Source organism: Bos indicus x Bos taurus, chromosome 10, assembly GCF_003369695.1.
Source record: "Bos indicus x Bos taurus breed Angus x Brahman F1 hybrid chromosome 10, Bos_hybrid_MaternalHap_v2.0, whole genome shotgun sequence".
Classification (NCBI taxonomy): Eukaryota; Metazoa; Chordata; class Mammalia; order Artiodactyla; family Bovidae; genus Bos; species Bos indicus x Bos taurus.
In genome coordinates, this window is record NC_040085.1 from 86,505,509 (window position 1) to 86,518,120 (window position 12,612).

A 12,612-nucleotide genomic window follows, 5' to 3' on the forward strand; every position below is an offset into this window, starting at 1 on the left:
TTGATCGCTGAAGAAGGCTTTCTTATCTCTTCTTGCTATTCTTTGGAACTCTGCATTCAGATGGGAATATCTTTCCTTTTCTCCTTTGCTTTTTGCTTCTCTTTTCACAGCTATTTGTTAGGCCTACCCAGACAGCCATTTTGCTTTTTTGCATTTCTTTTCTATGGGGATGGTCTTGATCCCTGTCTCCTGTACAATGTCACGAACCTCAGTCCATAGTTCATCAGGCACTCTTATCTATCCGATCTAGGCCCTTAAATCTATTTCTCACTTCCACTGTATAATCATAAGGGATTTGATTTAGGTCATACCTGAATGGTCTAGTGGTTTTCCCTACTTTCTTCAATTTCAGTCTGAATTTGGCGATAAGGAGTTCATGGTCTGAGCCACAGTCAGCTCCTGGTCTTGTTTTTGCTGACTGTATAGAGCTTCTCCATCTTTGGCTGCAAAGAATATAATCAATCTGATTTTGGTGTTGACCATCTGGTGATGTCCATGTATAGAGTCTTCTCTTGTGTTGTTGGAAGAGGGTGTTTGTTATGACCAGTGCATTTTCTTGGCAAAACTCTATTAGTCTTTGCCCTGCTTCATTCCATATTCCAAGGCCAAATTGCCTGTTACTCCAGGTGTTTCTTGACTTCCTACTTTTGCATTCCAGTCCCCTATAATGAAAAGGACATCTTTTTTGGGTGTTAGTTCTAAAAGGTCTTGTAGGTCTTCATAGAACCGTTCAACTTCAGCTTCTTCAGCATTACTGGTTGGGGCATAGACTTGGATTACTGTGATATTGAATGGTTTGCCTTGGAAACGAACAGAGATCATTCTGTCATTTTTGAGATTGCATCCAAGTACTGCATTTTGGACTCTTTGGTTGACCATGATGGCCACTCCATTTCTTCTGAGGGATTCCTGCCCGCCATAGTAGATATAATGGTCATCTGAGTTAAATTCACCCATTCCAGTCCATTTCAGTTCGCTGATTCCTAGAATGTCGACATTCACTCTTGCCATCTCCTGTTTGACCACTTCCAATTTGCCTTGATTCATGGACCTGACATTCCAGGTTCCTACGCAATATTGCTCTTTACAGCATCGGACCTTGCTTCTATCACCAGTCACATCCACAGCTGGGTATTCTTTTTGCTTTGGCTCCATCCCTTCATTCTTTCTGGAGTTATTTCTCCACTGATCTCCAGTAGCATATTGGGCACCTACTGACCTGGGGAGTTTCTCTTTCAGTATCCTATCATTTTGCCTTTTCATACTGTTAGGTAAGCTTTATCCATGGCAGCACTGTCTACCTACAGTGATGATCATGTACTACTTTGCTTTTGTGTGCTATTGGATAACCATGTATGTGACACCTCCTGTCTCCCAGAGACTGACCTCAAAGTGCCTTACAACTCATTTAACTAAGTAACTCATGTACTCCTCAAAAGAGCTGTATAAACTAGATACTTTTATTATAGGAAACTGAGGCACAGGGAAGTTAAAGAATGCCCACCACTCAAACATGGATAGTCTGGCTCTGGAGTCTTAATAAACCTACAGCTTCATCCGGTTTTCTTGCGGCCAGGACCCAGCTCTGCCAAGTGTCCAGGCTGGACTGTGTTTTCTTCACAGGACAGAGGCCACCGGAGGATGGGGCGCAGAGCCCCTGGTCCCAAGAGCACAGGGCTGCTGTGTGTGATGGTGCAGCTGGAAGTGCAGACACGCCCGCCCAATTAGGCTGATGTGAGTGACAGCCGCTGAACTGGCGCAAAGGGGTCCCCCTCCCAACTCACCCCCTTTCTAGCTAATACTTTATAACGAAAATTTTAAGGAGGAAGAGATAGGGAAAAGAAAGAAGGAAGTGTGCTTCAGCAGTCCTGCTGATAGTGCGAACCCAGAGAGCAAAAACAAGGGCCCGTTTCCTCCCACCGGGATCTCTGCGGGTGTGGTGGACAGCACAGACCGCACCCCCCAACTCCTGGCCTTAATTCTTTCTAGCACTTTTCCTTTTGTTTCCAGCTACAGCAGGGACTAAAAACTCCGGGAAATGGTGATGGACAGGGAAGCCTGGCGTGCTGCAGTCCACGGGGTCACGAAGGGTCAGACACGACTGAGCGACTGAACAACAACAGAGGATCCGGAATTAGCAAAATTCAGTGAATGACAGCTATCGACCGTGATTTTGATCATTTCGATTTCAAAAAAGCTTTTTCCCCATCTTTCAACTGCCAGAGTCTAAAGTGGAGGGAGATCTAAGAACAAAGAGTATTGTTAAAAAATTAATACTTTGTACTGGGCGAAGACACAAGCCAAGCTATTTGTGACAACTCTGGGTTCATGGAATAGACGGCGTTTAAATAATGTGTCACTGAATAAGCTATGGATCACCCCAACCTTATCCACTTAACTGTGGCATTACAATTACTCTCTTAACAACTGAAGTCAGGAAAGACAGACAAACATATTCGATTCCTAAAGCAAACAGATATAAAATCTGTTCTCATTTGAAGCAGCTCACATTTTAAAAAAAAAAAGAAAAAAGCAATTAGCTAACTTCAAAAGGCAGCCAATGGAGGGATTCTATCTTGCTGGTAAGGGTCTGGTGTCTCACTTCAAAGTTCAGGCAGATTGAAAGCCACTGACAGTCCTGTTATACCGCTTGGCATCTGGCGTGAAAAATGCTGAGACTGCCATTTCATTCAGATGGTGTGTTTGCACAAACCCACAGCACTGAAATGGTACCTCCTTTCAATGAGAGCCAGGGTTCAGCCTGAAAGAGAAGGGTGTAATTATCTCATCCCCCAAATTAAAATTAATGAGGACCTTTTGCGAGACAGTTGGAAGGCCTCCGTGGGGTACAATAATAGATGGAGAAAATCTTAACTAGATGTCAAGGGCCCAAGTTCTGAGAGCCACCAACCCGACAGGAAATCTGCGAAGCAACTGAAGCTGGGCAGCACCACATGCCAGGGAGATGGCATCAGGGGGTGTGATATGCCAGGGGATTCCTGCACAACTTTCAACAAGTCGTTTGACCTTCCCAAGTCATTTTTCGCAAGTGGAGAGAGACCGACCTCCTGCCAGCTTGACAGAGTTTATGATGGGATTAGATGGTATTTATAAAGTGGTTTGTCATCCTTCACTCCAAAGCGCTTTCCTATTAATAAAGTAAAATGTTAAGAAGGTCAGATGAGAGTCTGGCGTAACTCATCTTCTAATGAATCACTGAATGGCTTTGTTTTCCAGGAGATGATGCAAACAATGGAAGCTGTCAGGATATCCGGATTACAGGGTCAGACGGGGATCGAGAAAGAAGACTCAAAGAAGTTCAGGTTTCCCTTTTCCCCTCTCCCTTGATCCCTTCACTCAGATACAGAAGTTGAGTCACAGTCCTCAACAAGCCTGTGCTGACCATCAGAGCCACAGTTCACTTGGGTCCATTCCCTAAAGCCCGATGGTGGTGGTTTAGTCAAGTCGAGTCTGACTCTTGCAACCCCATGGACTGTAGCCCGCCAGGCTCCCCTGTCCATGGGATTTTCCAGGCAAGAATACTGGAATGGGTTGCCATTTCCTTCTCCAGTGGATCTTCCCGATCTACGGATCGAACCTGGGTCTCCTGCACTGCAGGCAGATTCTTTACCGACTGAGCTACCAGGGAAGCCCCCTAAACCCCAATGCTCCCACCCAAATGCTACTTCTCCCTCCAATCCGGTGCAACTGCTCCTCCATGAGCCTTCCCAGCCCAGGACAACCTCAGAAAAGACCCCGTTTCTGGATTCACAGCATGCGTGCCCCCTCTGAGTATGTGGCTCCTCTTGGCCTTGCTGTTATGTATCTATTATTAATTCTGCGCAAATACTATACCCTTTCTCAGATCAGAGCACCAAGTGTTACCCTTTTCTGAATTCCTCATGTCTTCTTCAGAGCCTTATACTCAGGAAACACTCAATGCCATTCATGCGAAGCCACCTTCCAAAGATATTACTGGGCAGATTAGCAATCTGCCAAGTAGCTTCACACTCCTCACTGTGACTAAATACTATAAAGGACACTGAGCACCTCTTGCTGCTAGTGAGGCCACCTCCAAGCACATAAATCTGGGTTATGTGGGACCAACTGCAGTGACAGATGTGTATACAATGAACAAAAAAATTCAAGGAACTCTGAGTTTTCAATCCTGCCCTTCTATTATCCATCTATAGAAATCTGGCTGTTTCTATCTAAGTTGTCACATTTCAGAAAGACAACAACAGCACCAGAAACTTACCACCAGAAATTGCTAGACATGGAAAAAATATACACAGTATATTCCCAGGTGGCTGCTGCTGCTGCTAAGTCGCTTCAGTCGTGTCCGACTCTGTGCGACACCATAGATGGCAGCCCACCAGGCTCCCCCATCCCTGGGATCCTCCAGGCAAGAACACTGGAGTGGGTTGCCATTTTCTTCTCCAATGCATGAATCTGAAAAGTGAAAGTGAAGTTGCTCAGTCGTGTCCGACTCCTAGCAACCCCATGGACTGCGGCCTACCAGGCTCCTCCGTCCATGGGATTTTCCAGGCAAGAGTACTGGAGTGGGGTGCCATTGCCTTCTCCGATATTCCCAGGTGGAGCAGTTGGCAAAGAATTTGCCTGCCATTGCAGGGGACGCAAGAAACTCAGGTTTGATCCCTGGGTCAGGAAGATCCTCTGGAGAATGAAATGGCAACCCACTCCAGTGTTCCTGTGTGGGAAATATCATGGACAGAGGAGCCTGGTGGGCTACAGTCCACAAGGTTGCAAAGAGTCAGATATGACTGAGTGTGCATGCACACACATGACATGATCCATAACATTTATTCAATATAAACATACAGAGAGTATGCTATTTATGTAGTTATTTAATATCTGTGCTTTTTAAATGTCAAATATCTGGATAAATGCTATCCAACAATGAACAAAAACACTTTCTAATGAACATGTTCAGTGTTTCACATCCCTCCTGGCTAGTTTAAGTGTCCCTTTCCTCACTGGTTCTCACTCATGTCTAGGGTTTGGTTTGCTACATCTTTTGAAACTGTAGACCAAGTTTCCTGGAGACCTGAGATTGAGGGAACTGTGGAGTTCACTGTAGAGCTGATCAAGGGAAGGTAACACTAAGGCCAATTCTGCAGGAGGAGGAGAAACAGCCGGCCTTCCAAAATTACCTGGACAGGGTAACAGACAGATCTGACCAACGGAGCTGGCTGCAGGCCTCCTGGACACAGGCTACGGGCTTTCACATCCTTCTGGAGGTACCCAGAAACCTAGGGAATTCTCCTGCCTCCAAGAGCACACTTTTATTTATTTTTAATTCATTTATTTTAATTGGAGGCTAATTACTGGACAATATTGTGGTGGTTTTGCCATATACCAACATGAATCAGCCACAGGGGTACATGTGTCCCCCCCATCCCGAACCCCCCTCCCACCTCCCTCCCCATCCCATCCCTCTGGGTTGTCCCAGTGCACCAGCTTTGAATGCCCTGCTTCATGCATCAAACTTGCACTGGTCATCTATTTCACATATGGTAATATACATGTTTCAAGGCTATTCTCTCAAATCATCCCACCCCTGTCTTCTCCCACAGAGTCCAAAAGTCTGTTCATTACATCTGTGTCTCTTTTGCTGTCTCGCATATAGGGTTGTTGTTACCATCTTTCTAAATTCCATATATATGCGTTAATATATTGGATTGGTGTTTCTCTTTCTGACTTACTTCACTCTGTATAATAGGCTCCAGTTTCATCCACCTCATTAGAACTGACTCAAATGCGTTCTTTTTAATAGCTGAGTAATATTCCATTGTGTATATGTACCACAGCTTTCTTAGCCATTTGTCTGCTGATGGACATCTAGGTTGCTCCCATGTCCTGGCCATTGTAAACAGTGAAGGGTACAATTTTAAAGTGTCATTTGTCTATCACATTTCTGTTAGGAAAATGATCTTTTTCAAATCTCACTTCATTTGATAGCACAGGCACACCATGCTTTCGAGTTGCGGTATTGGAGAAGACTCTTGAGAGTCTCCTGGACTGGAAGGAGATCCAACCAGTCCATCCCACAGGAAATCAGTCCTGAATATTCACTGGAAGGACTGATGCTGAAGCTGAAGCTCCAATACTTTGGCCACCTGATTCGAAGAACTGACTCATTGGAAAAGACCCTGAGGCTGGGAAAGATTGAAGGCAGGAGGAGAAGGGAACGACAGAGGATGAGATGGTTGGATGGCATCACCGACTCAATGGACATGAGTTTGGGTTAAATCTGGGAGATAGTGAAGGACAGGGAAGGCTGGCGTGCTGCTGTCCATAGGGTCACAAAGAGTCAGACACGACTGAGCGACTGAACTTAACTGAACTGAATATGCACAGAGTTTCTAGTATATTCAGCCCCACAACAAACCATTTTATACTCATGACACCTTGAAACAAATACTGTAAATTGCGAGCCAGCACTCAAAAGTTGACCCTGAGAGTATTTCATTCATTCACATGATGTCCATTGGGCAGGACTATCACTGATTAGACTTTCGCCGCATCTGGGATTTATGAAAACACAGTGAAAAGAAAACAAACCCTCATTATGGTTTATTTCTTGTGTCATGTTGTACATGCCAACATATTTTCTCCTTAACGTCTGATCTTGGAATGCTTTCTCATTACAGGAGCTGTGAGTCACAGCTAAGGGAACTGTCACAACTTCCTCCAACCAGAAGCATGATCCAAACTAGGAATGACCTTGGGTTCTCAGGGGGTTATTTATCCAGGGGGCGGTGATCACAATTTGCATGATCATATGGTACAGATGTTTATTCATGAAGACCCTCAAGGGAAACGAGTAATATTTTCGACTATTTTAAAATTCAGCCAAATGTCCACCCAGTGAGCAAACCCAGCTCTGGAAGAAATCAAAATTGGGATGACAAGAAGTGTGACGGGTCAGGACTGGAACTGCGTTGACAGACTCATGGATTGGACAGGGCGTGGGGGCAGAATGACAAAGGTAGGGTGGCACATTTCTCGCCTCTCCGAGTCGCAGCTGTTCTCGTCTCCTGACGAGAGCACTGTGCCTGCAGTTCAGTGTAGCCCAGAGACTCAGTCACTCTTACAGGCCAAAGCTGGCCTCCAGCAAAACTGCCACATGGATTATCCTGGGACCTTCCAGATTTTCTCCTCCTTCCACTAGGCCCTTCCTTTCAGGTCTTTCCCCTCAACTCTGTCATAATTCCTCCCTGTAATTCGGTGACTTTCAGAGTGTGGCATCTGGGCCAGCATCATTATCACCTGAGTGCCTCTCTGAAATGCTCGTTCCCAGACTCACCCTGCTGTACTGGTTCAGAGACTCTGGTATGGGGGCCCATAAATCTATTTTTTCAAGCCTTCTAGGTGATTCCAATGCACCCTAAACTTTGAGAACAGTTGCTTTGGATGATAATTATGAAATAAGGACTTTAATGTGAGAGAGACGCCCATTTTAGAAGACCTGTGAAGACCTGTGGGCTTCCCTTGTAGCTCAGTCAGTAAAGAATCTGCCCACAATGCTGGAGACCTGGGTTTGATTCCTGGGTCAGGAAGATCCCCTGGAGGAGGAAATGGCAACCCTCTCCAGTATTCTTGCCTGGAGAATTCCATGGACAGAGGAGCCTGCGGGGCTACAGTCCCTGGGGTCACAAGAGTCAGACACGACTCAGCAACTAAACCGCCACCTGTGAAGACAGGCCACCCAAATGAGCCACTTCTAGGAGTGGACTCTCAAGTCATGTGACAGACAGTGAGAGGGAGAGATCTGAGATCTCAATTGCTTCAGTCTCCCTACATTGCTACTAGAGATGCACTCACCCTGAAAATTTGATCATCTCAACCACCTTAAAACCCTTCGAGTAACACAACCTTCTAAATCAACTATATGTCAACTGGGCTTCCCTGGTGGCTCAGATGGTAAAGAATCTGCTTGCAATGCGGGAGATCAGGGTTCGATCCCTGGGGTCAGGAAGATGCCCTGGAGAAGGGAATGGCAACCCACTCCAGTACTCTTGCCTGGAGAATCCCATGGACAGAGGAGCCTGGTGGGCTACAGACCATGGGGTCGCAAAGAGTCAGACAGGACTGAGCGCCTAACACTACTACTACTATATAGGTCCACTGAAAAAAAACCTTCAGTGGCTGCTCCCCGCCTATAGGATAAAGTCCCAGGCTCCTGGCACATAACCCTGTATCATCTGCCTCTGGGACACCTCCCTGGCCTTGTTTCCTTCTGTGCTTTCCCTCCTAATCATCTCTGCCTCCTTTGCAAGAGGTTACATGTGCCCACACCACCAGCATTAGCTCTGGCCACGTGGCTTACCTTGGCCAACAGCATGAGGGCTAAAGTGACACCCGCTCCTTCTCAGCAGACCTTTCAGGGCCATGGTCATCTCATTCTGTCACGTTCTCTTTTTCCCCCTCTCCCATAAACAAGATTAGTACGTCCCAGCAAGAGGCTGTTTCTTCAGCCTTGAAAGTGAAACTCACCCAGTCTTGTCTGACTCTTTGCGACCCCATGGACTGTACAGTCCATGGAATTCTCCAGGCCAGAATACTGGAGAGGGTATCCTTTCCCTTCTCCAGGGTTCTTAAGCCTTAATGGGCCCCAAAATGGAGACACATGAGGAGCAGAACCATGAATGCCCTACCCTGGACATGTAACATGGGTGAGAAACAGACGGCGGTTGGTAGTAAGCCGCTGAGACTGGGATGGGGTAGGCAGGGGTAGGTATTTGCTGATTTTTCCTAAGATGACTATTATAGCACTTCTGATATCCCGTACCCTCTCTTTCCGGAATCCTCCCCTCTGCCTTACTCTTCCTTCCAATCCCAGCTCAGTTCTGTCTGCACAAGAGAATTGCCTGTTAGTCTACACTCAGCTCAGGTGTATCCCCTCAACAAAGTCTCTCTCTCTCCAGAGAGACTTTCCCAGGTACAGTTCGTCATTCTTACCTTGTAGACCTCCTCTGTCTGCTACTGATCTATAACCACATCCCTGGAATGGCACTAGGGGTTTCTATTCATTAGCACCATCCTTAGAACAATTCCTCTAAAAAAAAAAAAATTTTTTTTTTTTGAGCCCTCATTTTGCAATGTGAGAGAGACTTTGGCTCAGAAAAAATCAAGCAACTTCTCCAAGTTTCCCGGCTGTCAGGGGCGGGTGTGGCTCTGAACTCGGCAACCTGCCCCCTGCCCCACGTGCCTCTGTGTCTCCTCCAGCACAACTTCCAAATCCCCCCACTCAGGTGCAGAGGGAGGGTCTTCTCACCAACAACTGAAAGGGCTGGTGAATTAATCTAACATTTGAAACATATGACTTCCCTGGTGGCTCAGATGGTAAAGCATCTGCCTAGTTCGATCCCTGGGTCAGGAAGATCCCCTGGAGAAGGAAATGGCAACCCACTCCAGTACTCTTGCCTGGAAAATCCCATGGACGGAGTAACCTGGTGGGCTACAGTCCATGGGGTCGCAAGGAGTCAGACATGACTGAGCAATTTCACTCACTTTGGAAGATTTACATCTGGAAGTTGGCTCCTTACCCTCTCAGATGATAGTCACGTTCTCTGAGTGGATGTATTTATTCTAAGGCTCCTGGTAAATGTGCCAGAGACCCTAGGAGCACTGGGGCACTTTACCTGCGCCCTCTCCCCAGCTCTCAGGTTGTGGGGGTAATGTTCTGAGAAAGACAAACAGGTTCCCACTAACATTACTCTAGAGCTGCCCTCCCCAACCTTTTTGGCACCAGTGATAGGTTTCATGGAAGACAATTATTCCACAGACCAAAGTTAGGGGTTGGGTTTCGGGATGATTCAAGTACATTTACTACGCACTTTGTCTCTATTATTGTTTCATCAGCTCCTCAGATCATCAGGCATTAGATCCCAGAGGCTGGGGACCCCTGCCCTAGAGAATTTCTGGGAAGGCCCTTTGGGATTTGTCGGGGGGGGGTAGGAAACAAGTAGCAGAGGGCTCAGAAATCCAAGCAAGTCTGATATATATTGATATTTTAGCTTTTAAAAAGACACATTCAGGGAGTGAAACATTTATCTGACTCTTCAAATTAAACAAGGAAAGTGACACAGTGGCAAAGAACCGAAGCAGACCACCCAGGTCAGAAACTGGAAAAAAAAAAAAAAAAAAACCTCAAGTGGGAACTATAATTTTAGGTTTCTGTGAGCCGTTGGCATTTTGTTGTGTGGTTGGGCTTTTGTTTGCTTTTCTCTTCTCTCTCTTTTAAAATTCACTTGTTTTAAGGGAGGAGTAGGGAGTAGAAGAACGTTCAAAGTTTCCCCCTAAATCAGCCATAGTAATGAGGCAACACAGTCTTTTCACATGACATTCATACACTTTTTTTTCCAGGGTTACAAAGTTTTCTCAGTTACTAGTTGGAATCCATTTATCTCTCACCATTCCAGTGAAGGAGGCTTGTTTTTCTTTTTTTAAATCCCTCAAAGGATATAGTACCTTTAAATGATACCATCAGTAACATTAGTAAGATTACTTTTCCCCTTCAAGTGTAAAGAGCTGTTCAGAACTCCAAAGAGTCACTGGGCCCGTTTGGACACGTCTGATTTACTCTTTAAAAAGGCCATCCGCTCCCTATAATGAACACTAAGCCAGCGTTTATGGAATACTTAAGCGCTGGCCTCAGTGTTTTCCAGCTTGGCTCACTTACTCCGCAAAGCCACGCCATCGGGCAGGTAAAGGCAGTGTTTTGACTTTACAGTCTAGAAGAGTGAAGCGCAGGAGACCACGAAGGACCTGCCTCAGAGAAAGAGACGGAGGCCACTAGCTGTACAGAAACCAGTTAATGATTGACTCACAGCCCTGGGGCAGCTCCTTTTAGTACAGGCTGCAACAGAGGCACACACACACCAACCACATCAACTCTCTTCATCTCAGGGAGAGGGGCGGGTGTCAGGCAAATCGCTTGGCAACGCGAGGAGGAAACTCCATCCAAAGGCCGGGTCCAGGCCGCCTCTGGGCGCTGTCCAGCGGGCATCGCGCCTGAGAGGCCAGGCTGGGGTCCCTGTATCCGGGCACCCCGAAAGTGGGGCGCAGAACGCCAACGCAGTTTGGGGGAGGGTTGGGGTGAGGAGTGGACGGTGGAGAAAAGCACCGTCCGCAAGGACACCTGTTGTCGCCTCTCTCGCTCCGGCCCCACGAAGACGTCCCGGGGACCCAGATCTCGGGGCGGACACTCAAGGGAAGACAGCGCCTGTGTGCGGGGCAGGGTGTCCAGGGATCACGTCTTCCCCCCCGACCCTGCACCCCTGCCCGCCTTAGCGGACTCCCCTCGCTCACTCTCACCGCTGGAAGCCCGCGGTGGGGAGCGGCTGGGGGAAGCGCGTCTCCCCGGGGCATTCCAGCCGAGGCAGCTTCGGGGGGCTCCAGGGGTGCTCGCGCAGCTCCCGCAGCGCTACGACCTCGCGGCCGGCCCGGCCCCCGCCCGCTCCACCCGCGGGGGCCCGGAGCGCGATCGGCCTCCCAGCTCGGGGAGCAGCTACCTGCGGCGCGGCGCGCAGAGTCCCGAGGGTCCGCCGGAAAGTGGCCGCGGCTCAGCGGGAGCGGCGCCGGCCCCGGGGCGCCCCCGTCCCGCCGCGCGCTCCTCCCTGCCGCGCTCGCTCCGGGGCGGCCAGGCCGCCGGCTCCGAGTCCGAGCTCGCTCTGCGCCCAGCCGCGCCGGGCGCCGCTCCCGCCGCTGCGGATTGGCCGAGGCGCGAGCCCGAGCCGCGCACTGACTGGCCGGCCGGACGGTGGGCGGGTCCGACGCGGCGCGGACCCGCCCCGACCCCGACCCCCAGCGCCGCAGCCCCGCGGCGCCTCTCTGCGCCCGGAGCCGGAGCTCAGAGCCAGACGCTGCAACCCGGGCCCTGCCGCGCGGCCAGTGCAGCTCAGGCGCGCGGCCCGGGGGTGCAGGGGGATGGGGACCGCCCAGGAGGCTGTCCCACAGCCCGTGTCGAGGCTGCATGGTGCGGATTGCTGCTCTCCCGTCTCACTCTTATATGAGGTTTTGACTCCGCATTCATTTAACGCTTTTCCTCTCAGTTCGGTTCAGTCGCTCAGTCGTGTCCGACTCTTTGTGATCCCCTGGACTGCAGCATGCCGGGCTTCCCTGTCCATCACCAACTCCCGGAGTTTACTCAAACTCATGTCCACTGAGTCGGTGATGCCATCCAGCCATCTCATCCTCTGTCGTCCCCTTCTCCTCCTGCCTTCAATCTTTCCCAGCATCAGGGTCTTTTCCAATGAGTCCGTTCTTCGCATCAGGTGGCAAAGTATTGGAGTTTCAGCTTCAGCATCAGTCCTTCCAGTGAATATTCAGGACTGATTTCCTTTAGGATGGACTGGTTGGATCTCTTTGTGGTCCAAGGGACTCTCAAGAGTCTTCTCCAACACCACAGTTCAAAAGCATTGATTTTTCGGCGCTCAGCTTTCTCACATCCATACATGATCACTGGAAAAACCATAGCTTTGACTAGACGGACCTTTGTTGGCAGAGTAATGTCTCTGCTTTTTAATATGCTGTCTAGGTTGGTTTTACTATATATACATATATATATATAGGCATACTCTCTCT

General features: G+C 48.6%; 1 protein-coding gene across 1 annotated transcript in view; it reads right to left on the minus strand.

Annotated features, from left to right (window-relative positions):
* The window catches only part of STON2 (stonin 2), a 180,254-nt gene extending 168,599 nt beyond the window's left edge, over positions 1 to 11,655 (minus strand). The window contains exon 1 of the mRNA XM_027552586.1: positions 11,541 to 11,655. The gene's annotated coding sequence lies outside the window, so the exon portion shown is untranslated. The remainder of the gene's footprint in view (positions 1 to 11,540) is intronic.
* Between the last annotated feature and the right edge of the window lie 957 nt (positions 11,656 to 12,612).